This window comes from Pongo abelii, chromosome 5 (genome assembly GCF_028885655.2).
Source record: "Pongo abelii isolate AG06213 chromosome 5, NHGRI_mPonAbe1-v2.0_pri, whole genome shotgun sequence".
Lineage (NCBI taxonomy): Eukaryota > Metazoa > Chordata > Mammalia > Primates > Hominidae > Pongo > Pongo abelii.
Genome location: NC_071990.2, coordinates 132,517,580 through 132,544,100, shown reverse-complemented (window position 1 = coordinate 132,544,100; position 26,521 = coordinate 132,517,580). Strand labels below are relative to the sequence as shown.

At 39.8% G+C, this 26,521-nt stretch overlaps 1 protein-coding gene across 25 annotated transcripts in view; it reads left to right on the top strand.

Annotated features, from left to right (window-relative positions):
* The window catches only part of EPB41L2 (erythrocyte membrane protein band 4.1 like 2), a 223,396-nt gene that overhangs the window by 45,059 nt on the left and 151,816 nt on the right, over positions 1–26,521 (top strand). The window contains exon 1 of one of the 25 annotated variants that reach the window (XM_054556764.2): positions 17,329–17,441. The gene's annotated coding sequence lies outside the window, so the exon portion shown is untranslated. 25 annotated transcript variants of the gene reach the window in all.

Genomic DNA, 26,521 nt, shown 5'->3' with positions numbered 1-26,521 from the left:
TGTAGTCAGAATGTACTTGGGTCTATTCTAGCTAGGCCTTTAGGTAGCCTTGGCCAAGTGGCAATCCTGTTGAAAATAGCCTATATGCTACAAGGATTAAAAATCTAGATTATATGAACAACTGTTACAAATTAATAAGAAAAAGGCAGATAACCTAGTAGCAAAATAGAGCATAATTGTACACAATCCAGAGAACTGGAAACTCAAATGGCCAATAACCCTGAGTCTCACTAGTAGTTAGGCAAATGTAAGTTAAAATAGAGACGTTTTAATAACCATCATAGTATGAGTATAAAAATACCAGTGTTGGGGAAGATTCATTGTTGGTGAGAGCCTAAGTTGGCATAACCATCTTGGAGAACAGTTTGGCAGTGTAAAACTGACCATACCATACTAGCTAGCAATTGCACTAGGTATGAACTCTCGAGATTCCTGTACCTGTAGGTGAAGGGAAACTCAGAAGGCATGCTTATTGACACATCGATAATAGCAAAATGTTGGAAGCAACCTATCCTTCAATTAGGAAAAATAAAGTATATTTTATAATGAAGTACTGTATAGGAGTTAAAATGAGTGAGCTGCATATGAACTACATAGAGCTACATATATTAACATAATGTACTAAAATACAAAAAACTATGAAGATGGTGAGAATTTATATAAAATATGAAAACAATAATGAAACTATGTGAAGTACTGTTACCATCCATTAAGAGATGTGCAAACTCTGATAAATGATTTCTACTCATCAGCGAATTTTCTGGAAGCCTAAAAATTGATTTTTAAAATCCAGCCAATGTTAGTTTGTTTTATTCCCAACAAGGTTTTACCTGCTGGGATACTGAAACCACTGAGCTGCTCCTAGTCCAGTGGTATAATGTTAAAATTTAAAGCACTTTGCAAAACATATTCATGTATATTTTTATTTAAGTATTCTAATAACTTGATGAGATAATATGACAGGTAAGATTTTTATTGTAACTCAAATTAAGTGATGGTAGTTGGACTTGAATTTACCTTTTCCGATGCCTAGTTTAGTTCTTTTTATAATAGTTTCATAGTGTTTTTCCAATGCACAATTTAATGTCTAGGTATACTTCATTTATGCAGCAGATTTATTGCTGAAAAAGTCATGTGCAAATAAGTGTTTAGAACAAGTGTTATTTTAAATATAACTATAGTGGCTTTCTAATTTAAGAGAACCAATGGTGAGTCTCTTAAAGTAAATAATGGCTTACTAATTTATTGCCAGGTTTTTTTTGTGTGTGAATATAGTAGTGCTTTTTTTTTTTTTCTTTTGGAGACAGAGAGTCTCCCTATGTCGCCCAGGCTGGAGTTCAGTGGCATGATCTCAGCTCACTGCAACCTCCGCCTCCCGGGCTCTAGTGATTCTCGTGCCTCAGCCTCCCGAGTAGCTGGGATTACAGGCACATGCCATCACCTTAGTATGTACAGGAATCATCCTGGGAATTTATGAAAAACACAGATTCTCTGACCCCCTTGTTTCTCTCTGTTATTATGTTGGTTTGTTAAGGGCTGTGAGTTTTTCTTTCATTTTGGTATTCTCCACAGTGACCAGCCTGGTGGAGTGTGTGTGTGTGTGAGTGTTTCCTTATTAAATGCTTAATAAATATTTGCAGGATGATTTCAGGAAGAGCTTTCCAGAAGCGAATACCTGAACAAAATGAATACTGTGTTAATTGTGGATGGAGAATACTAGAAATAATTCAATGCTCTTTCTAGTGTGTGCTGAAATTGGTTTTCAGTTAAGCTGTTAAGCATTATTTTTGAAACATTCTTTTTACTGAAAGATCATTTAAAAACATGATTATTTTAAAATTCCACAGAAGAATTTTGCTGGAAAAGGTATAACAGAAAATAAGTGAATGGAAAAAAATCACATTGTTTCAAACAATTATCCCAAGCCAGCTTGGAAGTTACAGTTCTCTTCTCGGAGAAGATTTCTTTAGCCACAAGCTACTGGGAATTGTTCAGCCCATTGGCAGCTACACAGAACATTGCCCTTTTCACCCTGTCCAGCACACAAACCTAGACGATTCATAGCTGGAACCTATCTTCAAGAAAGCGATGGCTTTATTGAAGCCAAATGTCCAGACTTTTTCATTTAGACACATGAAGGACCTTCAGTGCTTTTGCCATATAAACAGTGAACCACAGAGACATTCTTAAAAACAACACCAGGAAGCAAATAAAACACCTGAACTTACTGTGTGCAAATTACAGATGCAGACATAGCCTATTTGGCAGTAAGTACATCTCTCTGTCTTGCTCACTCTATCCCTCTTCAGTACTAGCTGTGTGCTTTTTAATATAGTAACTGTACAATAAATATTAATTGAATGTAGGTGGAAGTAGGATGAGAATGAACAGAAATCAGTGACCAATTCTATATTTTTCATCTCTTGTTTTTTAGAAGAGTCCAGTTTTGTTTTAAGATGAGTGTTCTAATAGGGTGAATTTAAAAAATGTAACAGTAGTAAAGAGATTCCTTAATTGCCCATTTAGTTTGATTTGAAGTAAATCTTGCCCAGGCTGAAGTTTTCTACTGTGGGCCAGGAAACCCATGTTTAAACTGTGAACTTGAGTGCTTTGTCTTCTTATGCCAGACCTCTGGATAACGTTGGCCCAGTTGTTCTGTTGTTGTTTACTTATTCGAAAGTTATTCTTGTGAAGATGTGGACCATTAACTCAAGAAATCTGTGTTTTTACTTCGGTGATTGTCTTACAGGCTATTTTATGATAGTGATGAACAGCACACAAAACTCCTTCAGACCCTCCCGAGTGAGTTTCCAACAGACTTTTTCTTCTTGCTCTTTCCACAGATGCTTTCTCATAAGTAGTATCAATTACAGATGTACTTTGATGATGCTGATAAGCTGTTAAACAATAATGTGAAATCTCTTTGATATTCTGTTTTGTTTATGGAGATGGAAGATAGCCTGGTTTACTAACATTTTGTTAAGGCAAGCAGGGAATGAAAGCACGTTTACAGTTGGTTCCTGCTCCACTGTGCAGTTTATTTAAGTTGGAAAAATTACCTAAAATAACAAGATGTGCCTTTTGTACCCAGGTATAGGCAAGCAGGTCTCTTTACCTACCAGACATCCAAACATTTTCCTTTGAATTTCTATTTTGAATTCCTTGGTTTGCTTTCCGGATTTCTTCCCTGTGTAATCTATAGGATTTATTATGCTGGAATAATTTAAAGTGTGCCTTTGAAAAGAAGTTCTGAATTTGAGCATATTTTACATTAGTGTTTATGTTGGACTCTGACTGAAAAATACTCTTTTATCTTCTCTTGAATCACAGTGTAATGGGTCTTGTGTAATTGAATCGAGGTTCCTTTGCTTATCATTTTTGTGTATGGGGTTTTTGGACAGTTTCTGAAATTGTACCCTTTTGGAGAGGTTGCCTTTGCGTCATTATTGGAACTTGTTTGCAGTTGCAAGTCATTTTTGGAGACAGAAAACGTCCCTTGGAAAATATTGTGCTGATTTTTCTTTTTCCCCAATCTATGAATTGTGGAGCTTGGGTCACAGATTGAATTTTGGCATTCAACTCTCCCAGGACAGGGTAGTATCCAGCTTCATTTTGTGAGTGATTACAGATGCCTTTTTACCATTTGGACTTCCTTGTGTTCTAAATAAATGACCAGTCTGTGAAATTTTAAGCCAAATGGGATACAAAGGGATTCCTGGTTTTTAAAGGGTCGTCTTTAATTTTGCATTTAAAAGGAAGCGTTGGCTTCATTTTTAGAAATTAAATACATTATAGCTGTTGCATAATTTACCACCGCCTACCCTCACCTCCCCTTAAATAACTGAAGGAGAAAAATGTGGGTTGATTTTGTATACTTGAATAAGAAATCTGAGAAGAACTTCAGCTTCATCCTGTGACTTGCTCAGATGTCTTTATGTGATCCATAGTATTGTAGAAAAACCTCAGATTCAAATGAAAGATATGGTGAGTGAGTGGGCTGCCTGAGTTTTTTTTTTTTTTTAATCACACCTATTTTAACTATTTATTTAAAACATGGCAAGTTGAGAATAGTGGGATACCAAGGCACAATTAAGCATCAGGAAATAGCTTCACATGTTGCCCATTGCATCCTGGATGATTTGGCTAAAACAGAAACAGCTGTGATTCCGAATGCCCTATAAATTTCAAATACTGGTGTGGCACACTTTATGAGCTGATTTAATAAATAACTTTGCCCGTATGTCTTTGGTGACTTGCTTTCAATTTTCTTTACAAAAATGCAAAATATTTAGGGCCCTTTCTTAATGCTAAATGAAAAGTTTTGTGCATTTGGCTCTATAAAGCAAAGTAGCCTTGAGATATGGGCTTGCCTAGAAATTGACTACATTTTTGTGGGAGAACGGGTGAAAAGGGCAGTTTCCTGTGTTGCTGCCAAAAGGTCTGAACAATCTGTAGTAGCTTGTGGCTGGAAAACAACTTCTGTGAGGCAAAAACAGCAACTCTAAACTGGCTCTGGATATGTGTGAGAAAATACTCTTTTTTCTACTTGATTATTAGGCTTCATAGAAAATTTCTTTTATAAAGTGAACTTTTAATCTCAACCCCTTGAAAATGATATTTTAGCTGATCTGGATAAAAGTCTGGGGAAATATCTTTGGAGTGGGTGCAAGTGGGAAATGATGTGATACTTAAAAAAAAGTAGCATTTATATTTTGCTTTTATTATAGCCATGTGCTTGGTTGGTAATCCATGTTTTTTTCCTGCCTTTAGAGTGAAGTAAATTTTGGCATCTTAGGCATGTATTTTACAGGATTGAGTCTTATATATATATATATTTTTTTCTTTAGTTAACTGATTAGAAGTGTGTTTTCTTCGTAGTTCCACTTGGGCAATGTCTTCCATTTTGTGGTAAAAACATGTTTACAAAATAATATGTGTAACTACTGGTAATTGCCATTTATTAGTACTTACAGTGTGCCAGGCACTGTGCTCATGTTCTTACATTGGTTACACCTTTTACTTCTCTGGATAGGGGAAGTAGCTTAGAGAGGGTGTCATGTAGTTAGAAGATAGTTGGAACTGGGATTTGGAGTCCTGTCTATGTGTTGCTAATTATTATTAATACAAAATAGTTACTATTACACGTGTTCATTTTGTAGAATCAAATCACTTAAAGAAGATTCTTGTAGAATGGGCTTGGGTATGTGGAATGAAGATAGAGTTGGTTTGACTTCGTTTTAATGTTTTCACTAAACTCTTTCTTTGTTGTACTTCCACCATACCTGAGCACCTGTGTACTTAATCATTTAGTGTAATTTTGCGGTCTCAGTTAGCAATTAGCATCACATACACTCAATCATGTTTTTATTTAAATGCTGCAGACTTTGCTTTGCTTTACTTTGTTGGACTTAATTTTGATTTTTTTTCCTCTTCTATTGGGGATATCTATTGGCTTTTCATTAAAATTCAGGCAGTAGCCCAATATGGCATAATCTTTTTCTCATCTCAATATTTTGTCCTATTCATCAACATCAGTTTCTTCTTCATTGTATAGTTAATAAGTAGCCTGATGTTTATTATCTAGTATGGTGGTTCCCAGCCCAGGTGATGTTCCCTAGGGGACATTTTTTATTTCCACAACTTGAAGGTGTGCTAGTGGTATCTAGTATATGGTAGCCAGCCATGCTGCTAAACATCCTACAGATCACAGGGACAGCTCCTCACAATAAAATATTGGTAGTGCAGAGGTTGAGAAACCCTGACTTAGCTAACACAGGGCCCAGGCTAAATCTAATCCGTTAGAAGCTCTGACTTCATGATATTTTTTTTCATAACAAAACAACTCAGTAGTAACTAGGGAAGCTCCCCCCGCCCCCATCCAGAGTCTCCCTCAGTTGCCCAGTCTGGAGTACAGTGGCTCAGTCTTGGCTCACTGCAGACTCTGCCTCCTGGGTTAAAGTGATTCTCATGCCTCAGCCTCCCGAGTAGCTGGGACTACAGGCGTGTGCCACCACGCCCAGCTAATTTTTGTATTTTTAGTAGAGATGGGGTATTGCCATGTTGGCCAGGCTGGTCTTGAACTCCTGACCTCAAGTGAGCCACCTGCCTCGGTCTCCCAAAGTGCTGGATTATAGGCTTGAACCACTGTACTTGGCCTGGAAAGTTTTTCTCTTCTAGAGGTGGAGGAAGAGGATATCCATCTGTTTTCTCACCCAGTCCTAACTTAACACCCATTTACTGTACACTGGATTCTCTTTCACTTGCTTCCTGTCTTCACCCCTACTTAGAGGAGGTCACCCTTTAAACTGTTATCTGCCATTCTATTAGCCACGATAGTTGACTGCCTGTTAAGAGTGGTACCTGAACTACCTTGGCTTGGGGTGGGAGAGAAGCCAAAGAATGAAAGGAATACCCACCAAAGATAAATTTCACTTAAGACAGTTTTGGCTTGGATGAAGGTCCTAGTCTGCCTCTCAGAATTATATTGAGTACCAGAGAATGCAGTTGTGATTAAGACGTAAGTTTGAAGTACATGTCTATAGAGTCAAGTGTTGATTTGTAAATTGAAAGCTGAAATACAATATGGTTACATGGAATTTTCAGAAGATCTTGAATAAACTTCTCAGTTAAAAAATATCCACCGTGTTAGTGGAAAAATGGACTGATTTATTACCTCAGGAGTTCTTGGGCCTACCCTTTGTGATTTTGACTAAATTTGAAAAATTGAAAAGAGCAACTTGTAGTGGTCTTTTATGCTTGATGCCTTTGCAGGTACTTGGGAATCTGTACCTCCTTTCTTCCCTCCATCCTTTATGAATGGCTCCAGTTTTATCCTACTTCATCCTCTATTCTTATGCTGCTTTGCATGTGGCTTTCTGTAGATATTTCTCAGAATGGATTGTAATTATGCGCTTACTCTCTGTGTCCCTTACTAGGCTACGAGGTCCTGGCACAGTGCTGATTACATAATAGCCAGTCCCTAAATTTTGAGTAAATGAATGGTAGAGGAGAAGAAGCAGCAAACATCTTAGCAGTCTTAACACTGAATAAGGGAAAATGGTTGGTAGGATGATGAAAAGTCAGGGTGCTGAGGAGGGCTCCTGAGTAAGTGAAGGTAGGAATTGTTGCCTTAGCTTGATCATCTTGGTGCTGTGCATGTTCCTTTTTGATGCTGGAGGTCTGGATGAGTGAGGCTAGGAGGCTGGCAGGCTAGCGTGTGGTCTTGGCTATATCTGCAGGTCCAGGAGGTGTTAATGTTTTTCACCTGAGGTTCCTGCAAGCTGAAGAATGATCTGCCTATTTGCTGGTATATGGATTTGCACACTCAAATCTGAATGTTTTTTAAAAATCGATGATTTAATTCTGGCCAGGTGCAGTGGCTCACACCTGTAATTCCAGCACACTGGGAGGCTGAGGTGGGAGGATCACTTAAGGTCAGGAGTTCGAGACCAGCCTGGCCAACATGGTGAAACCCCGTCTCTACTAAAAATAAAAAAATTAGCTGGGCATGGTGGCTTGTACCCATAATCCCAGCTACTTGGGAGGCTGAGACATAAGAATTACCTGAACCCAGGAGGCGGAGGTTGCAGTGGGCTGAGATTGCGCCACTGTACTCCAGCCTAGGTGACAGAGTGAAACTGCATTCCAAAAAAAAGAAAAATTAATTAATTCTTTATTTCTCTCAGGAAGAAAGGAGTTTCAAAGCAATAGAAATGGCCCTTGATGTCCAGCAGTGATTGTACAATGACAGCACTCTTGTAGCACCTGGAATTCTGGGCTGTGCTTCTTACTATCTCTTTGGGCAGACATGCTTCCTTAGCCTTCACTTCTACTGCCCCTTGAATTTGAAAAAACACAGCTTCATTTTACTCTGGCGTTTATATGCTTATGTGCATTAGCGTTACCGTTAGTGACTTGGGTTAGAATAAATAGTAACTCTATAATGTACATGTTTTGTTTTTGTTGAATTACATGAAAGCATTTATCAGACACTTGAATTCAATCTAGAGATAATTGTGGGAAAAGCTGTTTTTTTCAGCAAAAGGCCCACTAACAGAGCATTGGTGCTTATCACTTGTGGCCATGTCATTGGACTTGTCCCTGGCAAATTGAACATGCCTGATTGCACAGATGTTTGCATGGTTGAACAAATTATATTTGGACAATAAACTGTTATGCCCATCAGTGATTACGGAGGCAGAACATAGTTGCATATGGACTGATTTGGTAAGAGAATTAAGAGAGAATATTACCAAACATTTTCATAAAAGGGGAGAAAACAAAAGCACTTTTTGAAAGTAAATTTTCTTGTATTCTTTAATGGTTATGTGGCCTTAAACTTATTAATATTACCGGGGCAGATTTATCTTTTTTTCTAAATGACTAGTTTTTTGTTTTGTTTTGTTTTGTTTTTTTTGGTGGGGGTGGGTAACAGTTTGTTAAACAGGGTTAGATTTTTCCTATTGGAGGATAGCTGTAGTTGGATTATGGCTGAGAACATGGGAACATCCAGTTACCAGTGTTACATCTTTTTAAGTCTGTAATTTTTTTTTGCTTTATGTACAGGTGTGAAATATGTACATGTACGAAATAAGTTTCTAAGAGCCTGGGAGTGTGGATTGAGTAGGGAATTCTCATAGGATTTCTGAGAATCGCTAAGGGTCTGTGTATTAGTCTGTTCTCATGCTGCTATGAACAAATACCCGAGACTGGGTAATTTATAAGGAAAAGAGGTTTAATTGACTCACAATTCCACATGGCTGGGGAGGCCTCAGGAAGCTTACAATCATAGGGGAAGGCAGCTCTTCACAGGGCAGCAGGAGAGTGAATGAGTGCCAACTGAAGGGGGAAGCCCCTTATAAAACCATCAGATCTCGTGAGAACTCACTATCACAAGAACAGCATGGATGAACTGCCCTCGTGATTCACTTAACTCCACCTGGCCCCACCCTTGACACATAGGGATTATTACAATTCAAGGTGAGATTGGAGTGGGGACACAGAGGCAAATCATATAATTCCAACCTGGTCCTTCCCAAATCTCATATCCTCAAATTTCAAAACACAATCATGTTCTTCCAACAGTCCCCCAAAGTCTTAACTCATTCCAGCATTAATTTAAAAGTCCAAGTCCAAAGTCTTATCTGAGACAAGGCAAATCCCTTCAGCCTATGAGCCTGTAAAATCAAAAGCAAGTTAGTTACTCCTAGATAAAATGGGGGTACAGGCATTGGGTATTTACCATTCCAAATGGGAGAAATGACCAAAACAAAGGGGCTACAGGCCCCACGCAAGTTTGAAATCCAATAGGGCAGTAATTAAACTTTAAAGTTCCAAAACAATCTCCTTTGACTCCATGTCTCACATCCAGATCATGCTGATGCAAGAGGTGGGTTCCCATGGCCTTGGGAAGTTCCGCTCCTGTGGCTTTGCAGGGTACAGCTCCACTCCCGGCTGCTTTCATGGGCTTGCATTGAGTGTCTGTGACTTTTCCAGGCACACGGTGCAAGCTGTTGGTGAATCTACCATTCTGGGGTCTGGAGGACAGTGGCCGTCTTCTCATAGCTCCACCAGGCAGTGCCCCAGAGGGGACTCTGTGTGGGGCTCCAACCCTATATTTCCCTTCCGCACTGCCCTAGCAGAGGTTCTTTCTGAGGGCTTCACTCCTGCAGCAAACTTCTGCCTAGACATCCAGGTGTTTCCATACATCCTCTGAAATCTAGGTGGAAGTTCCCAAACCTCAATTTTTAACTTCTGCGCGCCTGCAGGTTCAACACCATGTGGATGCCACCAAGGCTTGGGGCTTGCACCTCTGAAGCAATGGCCTGAGCTGTACCTTGGCCCCTTTTAGCCACCACAGCTGGAGCTGAAGCAACTGGGACACAGGGCACATGTCCAGAGGCTGCACAGAGCAGGGGGGCCCTGGGCCAAGCCCGCAAAACCATTTTTCCCTCCTAGGCCTCTGGGCCTGTGATGGGAAGCACCTGCTGTGAAGGTCTCTCACATACCCTGGAGACATTTTTCCCATTGTCTTGGGATTAACATTTGGCTCCTTGTTGCTCATGCAAATTTCTGCAGCCAGCTTGAATTTCTCCTCAGAAAATTGGTTTTTCTTTTTTATTGCATTGTCAGGCTGCAAATTTTCCAAACTTTAATGCTCTGCTTCCCTTTTAAACATAAATTCAAATTTTAAACCATCTGTTTGTGAACACATACAACTGAATGCTTTCAGAATAATCCAGGTCACATCTTGAATGCTTTGCTGCCTGGAAATGTCTTCCACCAGATACCCTAAATAATCTCTCTTAAGTTCAAAGTTCCACAGATCTCTAGGGCAGGGGCAAAATGTCACCAGTCTCTTTGCTAAAGCATAGCAATAGTGACCTTTACTTCAGTTCCCAACACATTCCTCATCTCCATCTGAGACGACCTCAGCTTGGACTTCATTGTCCCATATTACTATCAGCATTTTGGTCTAAGCCATTCAACAAGTCTCTAGGAGGCTCCAAACTTTCTCAAATTTTCCTATTTCTTCTGAGTCCTCCTAACTGTTCCAACCTCTCCCTGTTACCCATTTCCAAAGTTGCTTCCACATTTTCAGTTATCTTTACAGCAGCACCCCATTCCCGGTACCAATTTACTATATTAGTCCATTTGCATGCTGCTATAAAGAAATACCCAAGACTGGGTAATTTTTAAAGGAAAGAAGTTTAATTGACTCACAGTTCCACTTGGCTGGGGAAGCCTCAGGAAACAAAATTATGGTGGAAGACACCTCCTCACAGGGCGGCAGGAGAGAGAATGAGTGCTGAGCGAAGGGGGAAGCCCCTTATAAAACTACCATATCCTGTGAAAACTCACTATCACGAGAACAGAATTGGGGAAACTGCCCACCTGGTCCTGCCCTTGACACACGGGGATTATTACTATTCAAGGTGAGATCTGAGTGGGGACACAGAGCCAAACCATATCCGTCTGCTTAAAGTCTGTGGCTGTGAATTTAAATTGAGAAAAGTTATTGTGGCTATTTTCATTTGGCTGCTTTGGTGCACATCTGAAGTAAGGCCAAGGTAAATGTAACCATAAATAGGGTGAGTGTGCTGGAGGTAGGGAGGGGCAAAGGAGTTAAGATGTGATCAGGGCTCATGGGATCCAAGCTGCTTAAGGAAGGGAGTGAAGACTGGGGCACTTGGGAAGGTGATATGGGCACAGGATCCTCAGGGTTACAGAATTGTTGGAGAAGAGGGATTGAGCTGGAAAGATAGATATTCAGAGGTCGGGGTGCATGAAATTGAGATAATTGTAGAGTAATAGGTCTAGGGCGGGATTTTTCAAAAACCTAGTATTAGAGAGTCACGACCAGCATCTTAAAAAAATGCTAAAAAATCTAACTCATGGAACTTTTAATGAATTTTTTTTTTTTTTTGAGACAGAGTCTCAGTCCGTCACCCAGTCAGGAGTTCAGTGGTGTGATCTCAGCTCACTGCAACCTCTGCCTCCTGGGTTCAAGCGATTCTCCTTCCTTAGCCTCCCGAGTAGCTGGAAATACAGGCACGTGCCACCACACTTGGCTAAATTTTTTGTTTGTTTGTTTTTAGTAGAGATGGGGTTTTGTCGTGTTGACTAGGCTTGTCTCGAACTCCTGACCTCAAATGATCTGCCTGCCTCAGCCTCCCAAAGTGTTGGGATTGCAGGCATGAGCCACCGGGCCCAGCCTTAAGTGAACTTAAAAAGAAGTTGTTCGGGTGCGGTGGCTCATGCCTGTAATCCCAGCACTTTGGGAGGTGGAGGCAGGCAGATCATTTGAGGTCAGGAGTTCGAGACCAGCCTGGCCAACCTGGTGAAACCTCGTCTCTACTAAAAAATACAAAATTAGCCGGGTGTGGTGGTGGGTGCCTGTAATCCCAGGTACTCAGGAGGCTGAGGCATGAGAATCGCTTGAACCTGGGAGGCAGAGGTTGCAGGGAGCCGAGATTGAGCCAGTGCACTTCAGCGTGGTTGACAGAGCGAAACTCCATCTCAAAAAAAAAAAAAACAAAAGAAAACCTAACACACAACAAGAAGGACTTCTCTTTGGGAAAGGAAAGAAATAAGGAAGGGGGGGAAAGAGATGTCCCTTTTTTTTCTGGCTGAGGCAATCTGCTGTCAGGGAGAAGGCTTTTTGAGTGGAAGGGTTGGGGCTGGATTTAGCATGAACTCCTCCCCAAGCTTAGCCTTGAGTCTTGATCAGAATGATCACGTAGTCATTTAAAAATGTTGTTTTCATTAAAACTGGGTGTGTTTACTGTGTATTTGTGAACTGCGTTGGGATGTAAATATTTCCCTCTGGGTCACAGTTGGAAAAAATTGAAAGCCAGTTCTTGGGGCATGACCGTGGGAATGGGTAACTGAGATAGTGAGAAAAAACAAGATTACTGAGATTTGCCTTTTAAGTAGGAATGCATACACACTCACATAGTCCTCTGCCCTGTGCCTTATAGAAAGGAGCAGGAATATGGGTAATAACTAAGAAATGTTTACATTTGGAATACATTATATATGTGAAGGCTTGTCTTGAGATTCCGGCTCCCCGCAATACTCCCCTTTCCACTGACTTTAAACATTATAGAGTGGTGGGGAAAAGCATGGCCCAGAGGTATTGGTTGAACTTCTGGCTCCACACAGATAGCTCCAGCTTCATTGTCAGACTGGGAGAAATAGATTAGACAAATGTCAGGTTCTAGGGCATCTCTAAGATCTTGTGAGTCTGTAAAAGCTGTGCAATGAGGAGAGGGGACTTTGGATGTGCTTTGGGTCATAGGGAGAGAGCTTTCTGGAACATAGCTATGTCATTGCCTATAAAACATCACCAGCAGTAGATAATTGAAAACTGACTACTTTTTAGAGATTTGTGAAGGTAAAAAAAAAAAACTCTGTAAAAGATCAAGTAAGCACCGTCTTGGGAATTGCAAGACAGAAGTTGCAGCTTCTTCCTTTTTCTGTTGTCTTGACTACTTTAAATATATCTATATTAGCATTGACGTCTGAGTGTGATTTTTGCCTTTGCCTTTGGAATGTAAGCAAAAACAGACAAACATATTTAGGTTTTTCTTATCCATTTCTTGATTGTTATGAATAGTAAAATCTTGATAGAAAGTTGCAAAGCTTTATGTTGCTTTTGAGACTGAATTTGGAAGGTGAAGAGTCTAGTTCCTGTTTGTACATGACCGTCCTGGACAGATGCTGGCAGTGGGAAGCAGGAGGGCTACATTCGGTGGCTACAAAAAAGGAAGGGAAAGGTGACCAGGGAGTTGTGTAGTGGGGAGTTGGGTGATTTGGGCAGAGGCTTAAATTTCTGTAGCTCTTCACCCCTAGTCTGTTGGAGTTAAGAGTTCACACCCCATCTCCTTTACAGGCACCTCATTTCTGGGTGGGCTTTTTGCTGGAGGAGTGGTGGGGGTAAGGATTCTGCATTGCACTGTCTGGCATGAATGGAGGGTGCACTTCTTCCTCTGGAGAGCACAGGTGTGCTAGTCGGAACTCCTTACTGCATGCTTTCCTTAGAAGTGTTGTTAGGATTTGTGGTTTTCAAGTACTTTCAAGTGTGTTAATAGGTTAATTGAACTTCCTTTGGTAGGCCTAGGGAATTAATACTCCCTTTAATGACTGTTTCTGTAAAGAGAGAAAATAATAACAGTAGCTAACATTTATTGGTGTTTACTTTATGTCAAGAAACTGTTATCCTACCTGCTTTGTTTTAGATTTCCTTAACCTGATTTTACAGATTGAGGATTGGAGCTTACACCCCCAGGTTCACTTTTGTCATTCCCTGTCGGTCTTACTCCCCCACTGTGCCCACCCCTTCTTCAATCAAGCCTTCACTCCATCTGTTGTTGGGAGTATGTGTATTTCTTTTTTCAAGCTGGTGACTCAAAATCAGGCTTTTGGAATACAACCTATCATGAAGCAGGGACTGTCTATACATAGGCATGCAGAACAAGTTGTTCACAGGCCTGCCAGATATTAAATAAAGGTTTAGAGCTGTAAAGTTTGGCCTTCCAAGGATGATCCTTGACAATATTTGATGCTATGTTCTATAAAAAGTTTAAAGCTGATAAGTTGTAAGTACAGGGCTTCCTAAGCAGAGCCAGTCAAATATGAGTGTGTTTTATGTTCAACAGCATTGGGTGGGCTCAGAGATTGAAGCTGCAAGCTGCATTCCAGGGACAATTCAGACCCATGGCTGGTAATGACATCACCTCCACAGGTGCCAAATTATTCTCCTCTTTTTTTCCGATATAACCTGTCCATGCTTTTGAAAAAAGGAAAAAGAAAATGTTTAAGTACTACTGGAAGATTTTGTTGTGAAAATAAGTATGAAATCCAATTCTGGGCGTGTGTGTAGAAGTAGGGAGATGACAATATGATGGTTTTTGAAAACCATACAGTTCCAGAAATTCCAGTTTCAGGTTACTTGCGTTCAGTCACTCCCAAGAGGTTTTTGTGAGGAGAGTGGGGATGGAGAAAGGGATTTTAGACTAGATGAGAAAAGTAGTAGTGGAAAAACAAAACTGTGGTTTTGCCCTTTCTCTTTTCCCCCTAATTGAAGACTGGGCTTACAGTGTTTCTAAGACAATTTTGATTGGCAGTGTATTTCGAAGAGGCTGAAGAGCTCTGATTCAAAATGTCAAGCTTGGATTCAAAGGATTGGATCTTTTTATATGTTTATTGACTAGAATTGGAAATAGAGAGCATAAATAATAAAATGAGACCTGGCCTCATTTCCACCTTCACTGTTAATATTATATCGTTTTTATCTTTGTACGCTACATTCATGGCTTATGGAATAAATCTTTAAGTAAACACATATTTTTGTACATTTCACAAAGTGAGGCTCATATTCTGGTTTTGTTGTCATTTTTCACTCAGTGTTATTTTGTGTACTCTTTGCAATGCCAAGTGATTTTTTTTAAATGTAGAATTTTATAACTAAGTGACACTTAAAAAGAGATAACTAATCTCCCTCCTTTAATTTTACTGATTAGGAAATTTAGTAAAGTGAAATAAAATAACTTGCTTGAAACTATTATTTTCATAGCTGGAATTAGAATTGGTTCCACCTATTCCAGAACATTTTTCACTATACCATTCTGCCTGTTTTACTTTATCTACTGGGGAAAATTTATAAAGTATTGTTTTCCTCTAGGATGACTTAAAAGATCATTGACCCCAAGGGTTAAATCCGTGTAACTATAACGTTGAGTGAAAAATTGAGACCACCCAAACACAGCTGTTTAGTTAATTTGGCCCAAACGATTGGAAGAAGTTTGAAAACCATTATGATGTGGCTGGATTGTTGCCATTTTAGGGTTATTTGATGTGAACCTGAAAGGAATAGAGGTTAAAAACACACAGTCATATCTGAAGTATTTCTCTTCCACCATATTAAAACTAATAAATCCATTAAAGCTTTTAAAATGATTTTGCCAAAGTAACTATCATCTCACATGCCAGATTCCTTTTACTCTGGGATGTATTCACTTCATTTTGTTGAATTTGTAGCTGTGTAATTCCTTTAGCAATTGCTCATACACAGTCTTATGGCATTTATTCTAATGTCACCTTGAAATTTGACCCATTTATTAATGTTAACTTTTCATGAGGTTGTCTGTGTTAGCGGTCTAGGTTATCAGCTCCTCAGGGACAAGGCTGTTGTATTGCCATTCCCCTTCTTTCTTCTTTTTCCCCTCCACTTTCCCTCGACTCCATAGAGCTAGCAGAGGGCCTTGTACGTTCTCAATATTATTGCTAGGACTGGTGAAAAACGTTGTGAGTGAATTGCCGCTAATTTGAGGACAAGGTCTCTTCTCTGTGTGAGTTTATAGTTGTGCTGGTGCTGATGATCGAAGGAATGCCTCTGAAGAATAAGCAAGTCTGGCATGATTGGCACACTTTCAATCAACAGGTAGTTAAAGTTCTTTTTGGGGCAGTAATCATGGCTTCAGACTCACCTTTATTTGCATTTGACTTTAGTCTAAATCTAGAAAAATCTATATATGACGGCTCAGGTGAATTTGATGAGATGAGAAGGAGTGTCTGAAAAATAGATGATTGAGAATCATTAGTTTTTGTTTTCTTGGAAATACTCTTCCACAGAAATCTTTAGAATATTAAATTCAGCATCCTAAAGACTTATTGACAATTTTGTGCATTTCTCGGCTTTCTTTATCTTGAGGGAAGAATTGAAGCTGGCGTGGGGGCAATGGAGAAATTTAGTTTTGAAAGTCTAAGGAGGGCAGGGAAAGGAAGTAACTTTCGTTGCTAGGATCTACTTGTAGGTAGGGAAAGGACAGGAAGAAAGAATGGAAAGAGATCAAGAAATAAGGGGGATAAACAGCCAAATATTAGGGTGGGATTAATTCTGAATGTCATTTTGCAAAGTTGGTTATACTTTTGGTTCTTTTCCAGAAGGTTTTCAAATGCATGGGGTGGGTGGGGAAACTCCAGTAAAGATGACAGCTTAAGTGTTGGAGAAAGATGACGGAAACTGGCGTGAGTGACTAGATAGAGTAGGAAGAAACAGAACTAAAAAAAAAAATTCTTTTTTTTTCTGGCAGCACTCTGCGCTTCTTATAATGCTGTACTTGTTCTCTAGTGTTGTACCAAAAAGTTTGTTCCATGTAATATAAAGCATCTCTTTTTTGACTGACTGCTTGCCTGCACATGCTTGTTCGCGCTCATGTGCTCTCTTTCTCTTTCCCTTGCGCTCTGTCTTGCTCTCTCTCAGCTGCTTGTCTCCGAGTAGGCATTGGAGCTCTCCCTGTCCCTCAACTTGTTCACCATGGAATTGTCAGGACGTAGACGTGACTGGTTCTATGAGCTTCATGGAGAAGCAGCCACATCACTTTATAGTCTAAGCACACTTGAGTTATAGTGTGTACTCAGTCATGTATGCTCTCCTCTCTTAAAAAAGAGAAGTGTCTAGTTGTATAGTTGCGATATACTTGGCAGAAAGTTTCTTGTGTTGCTAGAGCGGGATCTCATTTCTCTTTAGTCTTTGTTTATTATTCATTATATTTAAGTAATAATGGAGCTACACTCTCTCCAGATCATTTGGAATTATTTTTCGTCTGTTTTTGTTTCGCTCTGGAAAAAAAGAAGTAAAATAATTTGGGAATTCATTTCATGATTGGAAAAGCAATGCTGCTTCCTAAGGATATTTATATTTACCTTTGGGCTCTATTATCAGTCTCATTATCTCCTGACCTAGGGCTGGGCCCCTCTGACTTAAGCACTAGGACTGGATTGTGTCAGCACTGTACTTAAGGCGTTTATCCTAATCCAGGCGTCCTTGGATTGCACGGTGCCAGCAAGCAAGGTGGTAACAGTGATCACAGCCCGGGCTGCAGGTGTGAGTTCTGAGGAGATCTATGGTTTACCCAGCGAATTTATTATTGATAAATGTGAGTCGATTTTTAATTGGGATGCTCCGTTGTGGGGCAAGTGGTATTTCTGTTATTGTGTTATTCTCCTCAAACAGAAGGAATACCTGTGAATTTTGTTTCATACGGTGCCATTAACCCGTTGATGTATGGTACAGATTTGGATTTTTGGTAGTTGTGATGGCCACATTTCCTGGAAGACAGCTTGTATTTTTCTTGCTAAAAGTTATGTGTTACCATTACAAATTATATTTGAGGGGTTGCAGAAGAAAACAATAAGAGCGGATTTCTTGTTTTATGCCTCAGATGTGAGCTTTCCTGGATAGGCACCCTTCACTTTTCCAGGCATTGTGTGTTCCTATTTTCTGCTGTGGTTTTAGCACCAACTTGAGCAGTGAAGGAAGAAGATCCTCCCTACCCCAGTCTGGTAAAGATTATACACAGATGAGAGATTATAGTGATGCCTGTATTTTTTTTTTTAAAAAGCCACTGTTCCACATCTTTATACGATATTTACATCTATAGGAAATTGGAAAGTCAACAGTGAGAGATGCATTGGGAAAACAAAGATAACAAGAGGAAAGTATATTTGGCAAAAGTGAGCTCCATTTGAGAAAACACTGAGGGGTAAATTCATTCAGAAATGTGAGCTTATCACCTAATTGATTTCAGCTCATTGCCTGGTTGATTTAACATGTTTATGCAAATGAGAAATACCTGGCAACTACTTTTTGCCAGGAGGTTAGGTTTCTGCCTTTGCTCGGGATATTCTAAAAAGCTGATCTTTCAGTCAGTTAGCTCAGTCTAAAATTTCTTTGATTCTCTAATATCTGCGTAATAAAGGGTTGGCTAAGTTATTTTCTTGGGTCCCTTCCAGATCTAAAATTAATATGATTCAGGAGGATTGTATACCCCTCCCAAATTAATTTTAGCATGTTTTCTAGAGACATTTCTAGTTTCTTCTTGCTTTTCTTAGAATTTGATATCTTTTTGAAGCTAGTGATCCAGTAGGCCAATCTTAATCCATGAGAGGCAATCATGCAGGGTGAAGATAGTAAATACCATGCTTCCCCTATTTTCTTGATAGGAATCTTAAAAGACGACATGAGATTTCTTACTACAAATGTGCCGAAATAATATTTGTTCCAATAGAGTGCTGTTTGACTTAATATTACAATAACTTTATTGAATCATTAAGATGGTTATCTTGGATAATAGAAAAAAGTAAGATTATAATGCCTAGAATGGTTTGAAAACTTAGGCATGCTGGATTTTTCTTATTGTTTCTTTCTGCCCAACATATATTAAGTAGAACTTTGTGCAAAAGGGTATGTTTGGTTGCTGTGGTGCATACTTATGTAAGACAGACTTGCTTGGTAAGGTGGATAAGATGGGCGCGTTGGGCCTAGAGTGTGGAAAAGTGCTGAGCTCTGAAAGAGGGGTAGGGGATGCTATGGGATCTGGGAGAGAGAAGAACAGCATTGAGCTGGGGTAGGCAGGGAGGTCTGGCAAAGTCATAGCCTGGTAACTGGACTCTACGGTGGTGCTCGTGATTATGGGCATTCTACTTGGTTGGCTGTCTTTTGAGAAGAGGCTTGAGGGTTGAGCCTGGAGACAGTGGCTTTTACCTCCAGAATGATAGCTTTCATCCTGGGCAGAACTGAGTAGAAAGGCTGGAAAAGGAGAGTCAGGCCAGAGTGTGGAGGACTCTATTCGAGGTAGAAGAATTGCTTTCTGGGTTTGCTTTCCTCACTCAGTGGAGTCACTGAGGTTTCCTGCACAGATGAATGATATGATCAGAACTGGAGTTCAAGAAGATTAGTTGGGTAGCAGTGTCCTGGGATTCAAAGTAGGATTGACAATTTATGAAACAGATAGTCATAGGGAGAAAAATTTACTTGTTGCTAACTTATTTACTGGTTTTATTTACTGTAATCAGAGTCTACGGCTGAAGAAACAACTACGGCTGAAGTTGTTTTTTCACAATATAGAAGTCATCAAATAGTTTTTTAGAGTACTGTCCACTGAAGATAACTAAGCACATACACCTCAGATAAAGTGAAGAATAATCAGTTTAGTATCCTGATTATCATCTTTCCCCATCCAGTCTATTCAGATATGATATTTATTTTGTAATTAATCGTAACTCTCATCATTCCTTCTCTTCGTTTTTTTCCTAAGGCATTCTTAAGCTACTCTTTTAACAGTGTTTTGCAAGTGTTACTTGGTTGATCTTGGGTGGGTATATCCCAATTTCCCCTACACCCCCAATTCATTAAGCAACTAGCTCCATTTTTGTATGGTGTTATAGGAAAGTTCTTGTCTCATTTTTGAAAAGAATTTGTCCTTAATCCATGTGAAAATTATTTGATTTTCATAGTCTTGGAATTCAGAATATCTTGGAAAGAAAGTCAAAGTCTCATAGCTAGTGAGTGAAGGAGTTGGAATTGAAACTCAGATCTGCCTGATGCTGAGCTATGTTATATCTCTAAGCCTCAATTTCCTTACTTGTAAAATGGAGTCATTGGTAGTACGTTTCTCATAGAGTGGTCATGAGAAATTAAATGAAATGATACACATAGATTGCTTATCATAATACTGTTATTGCTTGTTTATAAACTACCTTTTAACAGGAATTATAGAAATACAGTGCTTATGAATCCAAAATTAATTCAATTGATAAGTAAGGCTATTTTGTGATTTTTTTTAGTTATAATTTTATTTGCAAACTTAACATTTGCAATAACTCAATTTTTAAAACATTAGGTGCTCTTATGTACAATAATGAGTGAAACTTGTGTCCTCAATAGTTTCTTTTAATTCTTCCCTACAGACTGTCATTCTCCATGTTTAGCTCTGTTTTGTGTTAATTTTCACTGCCTTTTCCCCCCTGAAATGCAATAGTTCTGTAGTGTCCTACTGGAAACATTGTTCTCTTTGTTAGGGCTAAACAAGTGCCTTTGTCACTCCTTTGAGACATTCTGCAGATGCCATTTTGCAGTCCTGAAAAATATGTCCCTGTCCGCCTTGTGCTGTGTTAAATTGTGCGTGTATTGTGCTTGATATTTTAATGAAGTCATAGAGAAAATTTGACAGTAACAGTTGTCATATAACAAAGAAAGGCTCTTTCTTGATCTAATGTAGATACGTGTTCCCTGATCCCTTCGTAGCTCTGTGTGGTCTGAAAGTAGATCCCCCCTGCACTTAGATGTGACCTCAGATGGTTGATGCTTTTTGACTACCTTCATAGGAAACTGTTAAAACAACTTCTGAGCAGGAACTCTTAAGTCTTTTGTTGATGTATATTGCTTTTTAAAGACCTCTTAATTTACATGATCTTAATAGCGTTTTAAGTGGCAAGTACACTCTCTAATTTGCTAAGTGGCTTTAATCCTTGTATTAAGAACTGAGGGAAAAATCTCCTGGGAAATTGCTGTGATAAACTCCAGGAAATTCCTTTCATTCTTTTAAATCCAGTTAAAATCTAACTTAAAGAAAAGTCCTCTGATGTAACGGTGTCTGAAAGCTTCTCAGAGTCCAGTGATTTCTTGTGTATAGTGCCAGGCTCAAAGAGGAATAGTATGAATGTACCTCTGTGTTTTTGGTAAATCTATACCACATGGAACAATACCAGTTTATTATAACTTTGCTGGGACTTAGTTATCCTGTTTTGTACTGCCCTTAAAACTGTTAAGGAGTATAGAGTTAAAGGGAGAAAACCCTACATTTTTTAATTTTAATGGACTTTATTTAAATTTTTGAAAATTATAACACATGTTCAGTGCAGAAAACTTGGTAACAGAAAAATGCAAATAAAGCAAAATTTCCAGGTACCCACATTTCAGGAATGATTAGCATTACCATTTTGGTTGAACATTTCCGGTCTCTTGTCTGTGAATATGTTCACATAGGTTAAAACAACAGCGTTATCCTTTTAAATTCACTTGTTTTCCCTTTGCAAAATAGGGCGATGCATTGCCACAAATTCTTAAGGTAGTAGAACTCAATTTTGGAAGTGTTAATCTATAGGGCATTCATTCATTCATTAGATGGACTCATTTGAAAGTTCACAGTTTGTAGAAAGTGTGTACATTTATTGCCTACAGAAGATGTGCGTCAGAAAGACATAGGCTAGTCATTTTGGATGTTTTCCAGGATCATGTAAGTGTAACAAGTCTATATTATAACTCTTAAGAAGGCTTTGAAACAAGTAAAGATCTGATCACATAAGCCCTGACCCGTCCTGGAGAGCCGGCTCACTGATTTCCAACAAGAGCTGATCTGTGCTGGCCTGACTCCTGTCATCTGGGGCAGAGGTACACAGGGGTTCCAGTGTTTGTTTATGTCTGGGCATCAGTTGGGCTTCTTTTATAGAACGATTCCAAGCTCTTGGTCATGCCATTCCATCTGTGTATTTTCAAGATAAATACACAATTGGTACAGGACAGATCCTGTTACAGTAAACTTTATGGCAGAAACCAACTCTTTTGTAACTAAGGGGTATAAGTGAGAGGAAACCCTCCAAGGAGAGGCAGATACTGGGGCCAGTCCCTCTCCAAAGAAGAGACAAAGTATCTCTGGCTCCCTTATTACTCTGAGGTCCAATGGGAAGAATATTTACTTACGATATACAGATAATAGAACAGGAAAAACAAGTTTTCTTATCTATTCATAACTCTGCTATTGAATTTATGTGTTCCAATATGGTTAACCTGGAATTTTAGGGGACAGTGGGAGGAGACAGAAAAGGATTAGGAAGGAGGATATGACAGCGTTCCAAAACATGGCTGAACTCCAACTGCGTAAACAGAGCTAGTCTAAATCATGCGAGTGAGGTTGACCATGGGAGGAGGAAAGGATCAATGGCAGATCATGACAAAGGGGAAGTTAGGTATGGCAGCTAAGTTAATTTTTATGAGTGCTACATTTCACCTTTTTGTTCAGATATATAGTATGTACTATGAACCCTGAATATCTGAGAGAGGTCTCTGTCAATTTAGAAAGCTTGTTTTGCCAAGGTTGAAGACCTGCACCCATGACACAGCCCCAGGAGGTCCTGACGACATGTGCCCATGGTGGTCAGAGCACAGTTTGGTTTTATACATTTTATTTTATTATATTTTTGAGACAGGGTCTCACTCTGTCACTTAGGCTGGAGTGGTTTCACCATATTGGCCAGGCTGGACTTGAATTCCTGACCTCAGGTGATCTGCCTGCCTAGGCCTCCCAAAGTGCTGAGATTACAGGCATGAGCCACTGTGCCTGGCCTGTTTTTTTTTTTTTTTTTTTTTTTTGAGATGGAGTCTCGCTCAGTCGCCCAGGCTGGAGTGCTGTGGCACGATCTCAGTTCACTGCAAGCTCCGCCTCCCAGGTTCATGACATTCTCCTGCCTCAGCCTCCCTAGTAGCTGGGACTACAGGCGCCCATCACCACACCCGGCTAATTTTTTGTATTTTTGGTAGAGACGGGGTTTCACCGTGTTAGCCAGGATGGTTTTGATCTCCTGACCTCGTGATCTACCCGCCTTGGCCTTCCAAAGTGCTGGGATTACAGGTGTGAACCACCACACCTGGCCGGCCTGTTTTATGTATTTTAGAGAGACATAAGACATCAGTCAACATATGTAAGATGAATATAGGTTCTGTCTGGAAAGGTGGGGCGGGACAACTTGAAGCAAAGGCGGGACAACTCAGTGGGGAGGGGGCTTCCTGGTCATAGGTAGATAAGAGACAAATGGTTGCATTCTTTTGAGTTTCTGATTAGCCTCTCCAAAGGAGGCAATTGGATATGCATTTATCTGAGTGAGCAGAGGGTGACTTTAAAAAGAATGGGAGTCAGGTTTGCCCTAAGCAATTCTCAGCTTGACTTTTCCTTTTAGCTTACTGATTTGGGGGCCCCAAGATTTATGTTTTTCGCAGTACTTATACTTTTCTGTATGTTTAAGTATAATATATAAACATGTATATCCTTTCAGTGAGTGTAGCTATAGATATGTCCTTGTCTGTCATACTTCAGCTTTTATAGGTACAACTGTAGACACAGTCCTTTTGTCGCCTGGAGCAGACCATGCAAAGTCCAGTTGACCTGTTGCATCTGGAGGCCCTGTCTTTTCTCATAGAATGCAGTCTGCAGGGGCTGTTCATTCCTCTGGTTCCATTTCTATCCAGCCTATGTGTCAGTGGTGAGTCCCAGCGTTAGGTTTTCCCCAGGACATACTCTGCCCTGCCCTTTCCTGTTGCACAGCCATATCCCAATTCTGTAGGTCATTAGTTGTGTGGCTTATGGGTAGATGATCAGGTAAGTGAGAACAGTGGTTTTTCTGGGTCTCAGCTTGTCCTTGAAGTGTGATTCCTGATCAGATCTAACTGCCCCTGGTTCCTTCATGCACTATGTTACAGCTCAGGGTCATCTTGGAAAAGGAGCTACATTTCTCTTAGCCCATTTTAGCCTTTCACATTCTTAGCATCCTGCTTACTCTGCCAGTGAATTTTGCTGGAGTGGTAGAGACTCCCTGCTGGGTTGGTTTGCCATCTACTAGATGTCTCTTTCACAGCCTTGTGATTTGTGAATGTGTGTACCATAAACTCACAAATAACTTCATGACGTTTCTTCCAACCCCAAGTTTTATTCCTGGTATACTGTGGCTTAAAATCGGTAACAGAGCTATTGTTAGGTTTGGTCATATACTGCCTATTTTTAAACTTATACCTGGAAGCTTGGGTTGGTTTTTTAAACATTTTTCATCCCAGCCAAGGGTAACCCTGATGGTGGCAGGTAGGCCAGTATATTTTTTTAAATTAATACTGGGGTAACCTACTCTGCTTTACCTTTTCTATAACCAAATAGGAATGAAAGATTCTCCCCGGGGCCTGAAAGCTTAAGGGAATGAATAAATCCTCCCTCCTCAGGCCCAGTCCCAAGGAGCAAGGGCACTTGCGCCAGCAGCCGGTGTCAGCAAGATAGCAGAAGCAGGAAGAGAGCTGGCCGGAAGACACATACCCCCTGAAGATCGAGAGGGAGGCTGTCTGGGTACTACCTAGCAGTTACATCAGACTGAGACACTTGCTGTTTACAGGAGACTATAAAACCCCTGCCCCATCCTCTTTGGTGCTGACGCCATTTTTAAGCCTCAGCCCGCCTGCACCCAGGCACTCATTAAAACAGCGTTTTGCTACACACCGCCTTGTGTTGTTTGTTGGCGCGCTCTCAGGGTCTGAACCGATACAAGAGCCTTGCAGGGACAATTATAAGTACCTGTGTTTTAGAAATATATGTTGGGTTTCCTAGAAAATTACCTAATTTCCCTGGGCCAAGGAAGCCTCATTTCATATTTCTTTTATCTATAGCTACTAGATGTCATTTCCGGGTCCAGTAATGATCTTGTATTTCTCTCTGTGCGGTAACACCTGGTGGTATATGTATATACCTTTTTGGAGTATTTATTGTAAAGGTGACTAGGATCAAATTTTTAATTGTAATAGTGAATTTTGTTGTTGCCAATTAAATTCATTATGCTTACCACTGTAAAATAACACAAAGATTGAGAATACTGATTTAAGGAGCTATCTTTGGTATTTGTTTTTCCTTATTATGAAATAAATTTGTGCCCAGTCTTAGTGTGTGCCAGGCTAGGGATTCAAAGGTGAGTAAGAAGACTGAGCTGCTGAGTTCACAGTAAAGCAGACTGATATTAAGAATTCGAATTGGGGCTGGGTGCGGTGGCTCACGCCTGTAATCCCAGCACTTTGGGAGGCTGGAAGCTGAGGCAGGGGTATCACAAGGTCAAGAGGTCAAGACCATCCTGGCCAACATGGTGAAACCCCGTCTCTACTAAAAATACAAAAATTAGCTAGGCGTGGTGGCCCTGTAGTCCCAGCTACTTGGGAGGCTGAGGCAGGAGAATCGCTTGAACCTGGGAGGCGTAGGTTGCAGTGAGCCGAGATGGCGCCACTGCATCCCAGCCTGGCGACTGAACGAGACTCTGTCTCAAAAAAAAAAAAAGAATTTGAATTGGTAATTTCAGTAGTAGAAATACATACAGAGAAAGGACAACAAAGTGAGTCCCCATAGAGAGGAAAGGATGAGGAATGATGGCTGTATTGAGTTCATTTTTTGTTTGTTTTACTGGGATTTGGTTTGTAGCTGTACACCACTTAATGAATTAGGTGCAATTATTGATTAACTCATAAAATGTTCCACTGACTTCCTACTGCAAGCCTAAGTTATTAGGGTGTGGGGGGTATGGATGTAAGATTGCTGACTTTCCCGTAGGAATCTGATTGCTTGAGTGGCAGCCAGTCAACAGCAATTTAGTGGTAAAGAGAAGGATGCCGGTGATAGGAATTTGACCAGCAAAACTGTGGATACATAAATTTTTCATACTGAACCATTTTGCTTAATATTTAACAGAATTTTTTCATAATCTTATCACAGTCACACATATCAAATGTGTGAGTGTGAATCTTTTCGCAAATCACCCTCTTAATAATTACTCAAGAAACGTGTTGAGTCAATGAATGTATCTTTTGTGTAAGAATAGATTTTTACAAATTGGTATTAACTCAACATTTGTATAATTTGCTACTGGCTGTCACTCCATAGAAAGATTTTCTTTCTTTTCTTTTTTTTTTTTTCCCCCAATTGAAACTTCCAGGAAGTATCATTCTCCTAGGATTTCTGTCCAAGTACTTTTCTGAAGCCAATGGGTGGGTGTATATTTAGATCCAAGAGAAACAAATTATAACCATGGATGTGAACTTTTCACAGTCTTCTCAAAATAAAAGCTTGAAAAAATATTTTTTTATATTTTTCTTCTACAAAGACCAAATCTCCTTCTGAAGAGGAATAAAGCAAAGACAACATGTTAAGCATATATGCATCTTCATGTTGTTGACACCTTCCCTAATAATTAGCGGAGCACCTCAAAATGTTTATTATTTTTGGCCATGATTTTAAACTTTAAAAACCAGTACAAAGATGTAGCTATATCAAGTCCAACAGAGCTGAACGGTAAAAAAATAAAAAAAGAAGTAGATACGTAGTGGAGTTCAAATATTATTGGACATTGCTGTTTTAACGAATGTGTTTTGAGTGTGAAGGAA